This window comes from Nicotiana sylvestris, chromosome 7 (genome assembly GCF_000393655.2).
Source record: "Nicotiana sylvestris chromosome 7, ASM39365v2, whole genome shotgun sequence".
In the NCBI taxonomy this organism is placed as follows: Eukaryota; Viridiplantae; Streptophyta; class Magnoliopsida; order Solanales; family Solanaceae; genus Nicotiana; species Nicotiana sylvestris.
Genome location: NC_091063.1, coordinates 136,908,609 through 136,917,830, shown reverse-complemented (window position 1 = coordinate 136,917,830; position 9,222 = coordinate 136,908,609).

Here is a 9,222-nt window from a genome sequence, read left to right as displayed (position 1 = left end):
ACTTGATCTGATATAGGATACATATTCTCATTGAGCTTTCAAATAGCCCCCAACCAAATCCTGATTATTTTCAAATATGTAAATATGCTTTCCAAAAATCCACAGCAACCTAGTAATCATGCATGCTATTAACTATCTCATCCACAATGTTTCTTCACAATCCGCAAACAGGAAATAGTCCACATATGAGGGCATCTAGCCCCAAAACCTCAGGAATACCAAAATTTCCATACTCGAACTCAACTACGCAAAATCAAATGACTAATACATCACTCACACCCTATAGTTTTGCTGAAGGACTCATATAGAGTTTCTGGCCGCATAACAAAACATGAACCTCGAAGGCCTCGAACCCAGTAATCACCATGCCACTAGCCACGCACCCGCAAACTAAACCTCAAGGTCCTTTCACAAATGCACACTCTTCACATATGATAGCCAACAATGCCAACACTCTATTAATTTTAGATACCGATTCAAGAGAAAAACCGCAATGTACCACATATTCTTTATGACCATAGAAGACACCCAACTCAAGCCATCGTTAGACCATCGAGAACCCTTCGAGATTCGCCCGCACGCAACTAAGCCATCAGGACTGCACCTCCCCAACTCAATCGAGTCACACAAACCGTCCAATCCAAAAGTGCTGCCACAAATGCCAGTAGAGAATTCCTATTCAAAAGGACTATTTACTTCCATGGCTATGGTGTCCCAACACTACTGAACTGATTCATTTCTTTGGATAGTCGATATGCAATAACTCCCATCAAAGCCCCACATACAATTGACTCTAGCATAAACCACGTAGCAAGAAACTCATAAACCACCACGTTACCTCTGAAGCACCCCATTCTACCTCAACCACAATACCTACGCTGAATAGACCTCTTGTGAATTTGAAGTTATTCCTCTGACTCCCCTTGATGCTGATATGTAGATCCCTTATTGACGTAAAAATACTGTAAGCCCCAACACCATCCCGTTCGAGATCTCAGACCATGATCATACCCCAAATCCGGGAACCTACCAATACCACATATACATATACCTCAGGCTAAAACTAATATAAATCTAACTCTGCAATCTGACTGCCTCTATTGGACTCCTCCACTTGGTGCAAAGCCATAGAAAACAACGTCTGATTATCAGCAAAACTAATCCTCACATCTTTCACAATACAAATCACAAGTTACTCCAATACCACCAATTATTCCCAAGCAACACCCACCTCGTGACCTTGCCACAATTGCGACGACTAGTCAACCAATTAAACCTTTCCCAAGCTCGCACTTATCAATCCGATGTTGGAAACCGTTGTACCTCCAAATGAACAATTGAATAGCCTTTCAATACCTCTGTATCTTCAGTCTAGACAGCCCGTTGAGACAATGTTTGAGCATCCCTGACTCCTTCGTAGACCATCTGTTGCATCACGGACCACTTGCGCATAGTGGACGCTGAGAGTGTAATATTATACACTAGTGGATGTAGAGGGACATAAGTCAGGTACTTCGGGCTGAGTCAATATCGCACGATAAGGAATGAAAAGAGTGGAATTTCCTAACAGTTTTGTAGTCTCTCGAAAATAAGTACAGACGTCTTCGTACCGATCCGCAAGACTCTACTAAACCTGCTTATGACTCGTCGTACCCATGAACCTAGAGCTCTGATACCAGCTTGTCACGACCAAAAATTCCTCCGAAGGAGTCATGATGGCACCTAGTCTCTAAACTAGGTAAGCCTAACATTTACAGAAATAACATTAATATTTACTAACTTCAAACTAAATAACCCTCAACAAGTCACAATTCCCGAAACCCGTGGTATAAGATATAAGCCTTTCTAAGAGTAATTATACAACATAAATACAACACTGTTCCAGAATGACAAGGAATCAATGGAACATAAATACAAACGAAGGTGACTCCGAGGCTTGCGAACGCAGCAATAGGTTACAGTGAGTCTCCACCGCGACGACCTGCATAGCTACTATCGATCAATACTTGGATCTGTACACAAAAATGTACAGAAGTGTAGTATGAGCACACCACGGCGGTGCCCAATAAGTATCAAGACTAACCTCGGTGGGGTAGTGACGAGGAACAGTTAAGACACCTATTGGTCATATGAAATTAACAAGATATGATAATAAAATATCATGATAAAGATAACGAGGTAATATCAACAGCGGAAAGAGATGAAAATACAAACAGTAAGAACAATAAAGGAGAACGTGGGTAGTAACGAACGACAACCAAGTAAATCAGATAACCAAGTAAATCAACACTGACATAACAGTAACAGAGACAAGTAATGATGTATTCAATTAAATAAGGAAATGCCCACTCAATCAATCACATCATGTCTAATACACAATCCCCACCATCTCAATCCTCGATTTCTCATATCATAATCTTAACTTCCGAACCTTCCTCACACATGGCACCTTGTGCCCCATCTTTTCCATTTCACTTTTAACAACAGAGTCCACATGCTATACAATACATAATATTTGTACAATGCTCTCAATATTTCTAAGAAGTCCCATTTACCAAATATAAGTAAAATTACAATTTCTAAACTAATTGGGAAAGCCAGCGAGAAAAGATGAAATTGTTTCTTTTAAAATCATTTGAGTAAAGAAAGTACCCCTTTTAATTTAAAAATACAACATTGAATGATTTATTACCTTTAACAAGAGATTTAATAACTTAAAACTTAGTAGAAATTCTTTTTAAGTAAAATACAACCTCAGATAGTTTAAGGGAGTATAATTGAGAAACTAATTGAATTACGGCTCTAACAATTATTGAAGTTTGAAGTATTGGAGTATATATATATATATATATATATATATATATATATATATATATATATATATATATATATACATAAATACGGTGAGGTATTAAAACATTGTAGGTTCTAAAATAAAGGATCACAGCAATAAGAAATTTAAACAGTTTAAACACTTGGATTGATAACAACAATTAAACACAACAGCAGAAAGTGCACGGCATCACCCTTCGTGATTTTACTCTCGTTCTTACCATAAGAGTCAATATTCACTTTTATACTTTCTTGTTGCAGCGTGCAACCCGATCCCAATCATATAGTACTGTTGCGGCGTGCAACCCAATCCAAATCATATAATATTGTTACGGCGTGCAACCCGATCCGAATTATATAATGATGTTGCGGCGTGCAACCCGATCCAAATTATATAGTATTATTGTGGCGTGCAACCCGATCCAAATTATATAATATTGTTGCGGCGTGCAACCCGATCCAAAGCATATAATTATGTTGCGGCGTGCAACCCGATCCCAATATACAACCAACACTAATCACAAAAGAATCCCGACAAGGGAACAATAAGGAAACAACCATATCCCGGCAAGGGAGTCAATGGTAAAGATTAAATATGTCCCCGCAAGGGAATCAGCTATAACCAAACTTGTACCGATAAATAACTTCAAAATGAAACCTCAACTAAACAACAAGACATAATAAGCATGTGATAACTACACCGGTAACCACAACAATTGGACATATAACCTATTTGCACGAAGTCATAGAGGAACTCAAAATCAGGAAGTATCAAAACAATAAGGAAGACAATCACTTCAATTAAGTCAATTAAGGTTCAATGCAACACGTAGGAATTCGAGGAAAGCTAACAACATCATATAGAGCATATAGAGACAATTTAAGCAATTATTAATCCCAATCATAATGGAATAGTTTTCACATATTGAACATAAGGATCTAAGAACCCTAGAGCATATTTCCCACAAATAAGTCCGAGCACACACTCGTCACCTCGCATGCACGGACTAGCAAAGAAGACTCAATCCTAAGGGGAAGTCCCCCACACAAGGTTAGGCAAGTTACTTACCTCAAAGACGACAAACCGATACTCTAAAATGCACTTCTCGGGTGAAAAGACCTCCGGACGGCTCAAATCTAACCAAATTAACTTTAAAGCACAAATAAAACACATAAGAAACTATTCTAGATCATAAAGTCTCAATCTTTAACAAAATCCAAAAATTGGTCCAAAAGTCGACCCCTGGGCCCGCGTCTCGGAACCTAAAACATTTTACAAAATCCGAATATCCATTCCAATATGAGTTCAACCATACAAAATTTATTAAATTCTGATACCATTTGGCCCCTCAGATCACGATTTTTCATTTTAGAAATTTTCTTCAAAAACCAACATTTTACTCAACCCAAATCACAAATTAAATGATAAAAATGATGACAAATTCATGGAATATAATCTATTCTAGGGGAACAACACTTACCTAATCGTTTTGCTTGAAAACCCCACAAAGAATCGCCCAAAACCAAGCTCTAGAACTCCAAAAATGGTGAAAATGGTATAACCCTCGATCTTGAAATTATATTATTTCCGCCCAAATTTTGTGCATCGTGAACGCAGAAGGACAATCGTGTTCGCGAAGAAGGGAAACTGAAGTTGCCAAGAAAAGCTCACGAACACGAGCTATGGGACGCGACCGGGAAGAGTAAAGAACGGATTCTTACGTGAACGCGGAGAAGGTGACGCGAACGCGAACGCGAAGAAGGATAAGGCAGAGCTTCGCGAATGCGAAGAGTGTTATGCGAACGCGAAGAAGAATTTTCAGATGGTCAGCAACAAAGCTTCGCCAACCCGAAAGGTTGTTTGCGATCGTGAAAGAGGATACCAGAAGCAGAAAACAACAGTTCAAAAACAAGGGAAAATGACCCGTAGCCAACCCGGAACACACCCGAGGCCTCCGGGACCCCGTCCAAACACACAAACAAGTCATATAACCAAACATGGACTCGCTCGAGGTCTCAAATCACATCAAACAATGCTGAAACATCGAATCACACCAAGAATCAATCTTAGGAACTTTCAAACCTCGTGCCGAAACCTAACAAATCAATCCGGACCGATGCCAAATTTTGCAGACAAGTCCAAAATGACATAACGGAGCTGTTCCAACTCTCGGAATCGCATTCTGACCCCGATAACACAAAAGTCAACTATGGGTTAAACTTCTCCATTTTCCAAACTTCAACTTTTCCAACTTTTCGCCGAAATACCTCAAATTACCCTACGAACCTCCAAATCCTAATCGGGACGCGCGCCTAAGCTGTTGGGATCACCCACGACCCATTTCGGAGTCGTTTACTCAAAAGTCCAATCCCAGTTAAATTGTCACTATTTAAACTTCCAAAACTAGATTCCTTCTTCCAATTCAACTCCGATTGATCCGGAAACTGAATCCAACCATGCACCCAAGTCGATATACATAATGTGAAGCTGCTCGAGACCTCAAACTACCGAATCGGGCGTAATTGCTCAAAACGACCAGTCGGGCATATATATATATATATATATATATATACACACACACAACATATCATACCAAAATCAAAAGCAGCTCCGGATCAAGTAAAGCACGCAAACTCTCACTGATCAAGGATCCTAAGAAGGGGACCGTCAGCTTGCCTACCTGCACCTGCGGGCAAGAAACGCAGGCCCCGTGAAGAAGGGCGTCAGTACAAAAAATGTACTGAGTATGTAAGGCATGAAAATCAGTACGTAAATGACATAGATGAAACATGGAATAAAGAAATTCATCTGTAAATCTGAATAACTTTGTAAATTCTGAAACATTTATAATGTCATGCACGTGCGTACAAATGTCATGTCATGCATAGGTGTGGGCGTACATAATATCATCAAGTCACTGAGGGCATCTCATCATATCATCTCGGCCACTGTGGGCAACATCAACAACATATACCAACTAATTAGGTGGTGATGCGTATATAACGTCGTAACCTTTTTTCCGTATCCCATATAAATATAATATACATATATATGTGTATATATCGCCATCTGGTCATGGGTCAATGTACATGTATAAATGCATGAAATGCATAAGAAATATGTTAATAATCTCAATATTCCTTCCGGATAAACTTTTTCAATTGTGTATTATTATGAGACTCATGAACAGAAGATAACAATAATTTATATGGGGAATCAAGAATATAGACACCCCTATTATTTTTATGAATAGAGTAATTTATGGAAACTGTGTATTTGCTTATTTCTTCTGTATAATTGGACCATGCCAAAAAGAAAGAAGGGGTAGCCTTAACATACCTGGAGTAGAGAAAATTTTGTATAGTATTCTTGGTGAAGATTGCACCTGCTCCTAACGTATTTGAATTGAGAAGGAACGTTTTTGAACTAATAAAGAATTGCTCCTGCTCCTAGCGTTTCTGAACTAAGAATTAACGTTTTTGAACTTTTGAAAGAATTCATATAACAATGTCTCATATATAAGACTTATATAAGAAACATTTGTAGAAGTTACCTTATTCTTTTCTCACCAGTTCTTCACTATTGAAGTGATATTTAGCAGTTAGTAGTAATCCTAAAATCTTTATCAATATTTTTTTTACAAGACAAATGAGTCTCCCTTTCCTCTAAAATTGTACTTCACTGAGTATGTGGGAAAATGGTCTTAGGTTTATATTTTTTTAACCATTTAATTGCATCACTACTTTGCCAAAAAAATCTAACGTGTCTTTCCTTCTCTTCTCTTATTAGAAGAAGTGATATCCATTTGTCTTGTAGAAAAATAAAGGTACCAAATTTTATTATGACTTATATTTAAGTCTTATTCTAGTTAGATTTCCATAAATAGCCACATGGCATGAATGACTAAGAGTCATTTTTAGTCATTATGGCTTTGTGCCACGTTGTTTTGGGTGTTACTTTATTAAAATAATTATTCACTTATTAGTTAACTGGGTAATGTCATGTTACCTAGTAATTAATTAATTACCCGCATAATTTAAAAATTATCTCAAATTACTTAAAATTCTACTTATTTTTAATATACTTTATATATTATACTATCGTGGTCATATGGTACCTTCCATGGTACTAGTTCATAATTATCGGGTATTATTGCTCAACCCGTATTTTATCCCAAATTGGCCACTTTTCAACGAAACTCGTTTTATTTAATTCGTGTACCATTTATCCTTCATGACACTTCTTTATCACTTGTTATAAATAGCGTAAATACGTTAAAGTCAAGATGATCTCATCCCCGAGTCTACGTCAATTAACCGAAGATGAAACTTTTAACGTACGAAAATGCGAGATGTAAAACCCAAGGGCTCGGATGACTTTCGAACATGTTCTAGAATGGTTTTGAACTGAAATTTGACCGCTGGTGTTATTGGTGCTCAGTTATCGCAATTGCGAAGGTGACAGTGGGGGCTTAACTTTTGCAATTGAAACATCCCCTTCGCATTTGCGAAGTCTGCCAGATTTTACGTTGGTTCGCAATTGCGAACATTTGTTCGCATTTGCCGAACTCCTAGTTTTGCAATCGCGAAGCCTTTTCTCACAAATGTGATATTTCATGAGGCTGTTAGGGTTCACAAATGTGAGCCCTGGTCCACAATTGCGAGGGTTCGTAAATGCGAAACCTATGTCGCAAATGCGATATTTGCAACTGGTAAAAAGGATAAGAGACATGATTTTTGGAAACGTTCTCTCATTTATGAACCCTAGACTCAGTATGAGGCGACTTTGAAGATGGAATTTCATCTACAAACTTTGGGAAAGTGATTCTAATCCATTTCTAATCATATTTCATTAATTTATCTTAGACTTTAACATCAAAATCCTGTGAATCAAAGTGAAAAATTGTGAAACCTTGTCAAGTTTTTGAAAAATAAGAAATTGAGTTTTGAGAGTTGTTTTGGACTTGGATTCTGAAACTACTCACATATATGAACTCGTGGGGTCATGGGTTGGACCCGAATTTTGACCGGGCAAGCCCCGAGTTGACCTTTGTTGACTTGTTAGAAAAAGCATAAAGATATTATCATTATCTATTATAATTTATTTTTCTAGCATTGTTTGATGATATTAAGTCGATTTTGGTTAGATTCGATTGATTTGGAGGCGAATTTTAGAGGAAATGCCCCGATTAAGCTTTGATTTGATTGCGGGACGAGGTATGTGTCAGGACTAACCTTGATTTGAGGGAATTAGAAACCTTTGAACTACATGTTATGTACATTATGTGTGAAACAGCATATATGCGAGGTGACAAGTATATATACACTGTCAAAATAACTGTTTCCATGATTTTCTCGTATTTCATGACTTATCTCTTTTCTTGTATTTCGGGAATTATCTCATTCCTTGCCTTAACTGTTACATGCTTTAATTTCTTTCTATGTTGTAATTTGTTACTTGTCATTAATTATTCTTGTATTGAATTGTTTGTCTCTTCCATGACTCCGTGATTAATTGCTACTTCCTTAACTATTTTACTTGCACACCTTAGTTGTCACGTACTTTACTTGTCTTGTTGTTATTGTGTTGTAATATTTGTTTCATTCCTTTGGTTATTACGTGGTTCATTTATTGCCTTGTACTCATACTCTTTGATTGAAAAAATTATTGTAAATTGGATTATTGGATTGTTCAGGTTTATTGATATTGTTTTTGTATCAGGTTGCACGCCGCAATGGGGATTGAAGGATAATAAATTGAAATGATGGAATAAGGCAGGATTTAATATTGATAAAGAATAATATGGTGGGATCGGGTTACACACCGTAACGGTTGTGTACGTGCTACTTGATATTGATAAATGATGATGTGGTGTAATAAGGGAGGATTATGACATTAATTATGATGATATAGTGGGATTGGGTTGCGCGCCACAATGGATTGTATACGTAATTCTTGATATTGATAAGTGATGTTATAGTCAAATAAGGGAGGATCATGTGTGTACGGTGGGATCGGGTTCCGCGCCACAACGGATTGTGTGTGTTGTACTCGTTGTTGTTATTGTGTTAGTTTCAGCATTTTTTATATGAAATTACGAAGTCTGTTATTTTGGGTTCTCTGATTGTGAGGTTTGAGTTCATTTTCATAAATTAACTGCCTTACATTCATTTCTGGTTTTCCTTCCTTGTTTTTATTATTATTACTACGTACAGGTTAATGTAAGTGGCATGCTTTAGCCTCGTCACTCCTTCGCCGAGGTTGTTAGGCTCGGCACTTATAAAGTACATGGGGTCGATTGTATTCATACTACACTTTACAATTCTTATGCAGACAGAGTTGGTCCTAACAACGTTCAGTAAATTTATTTGAATCTAGTTGTTGACGGA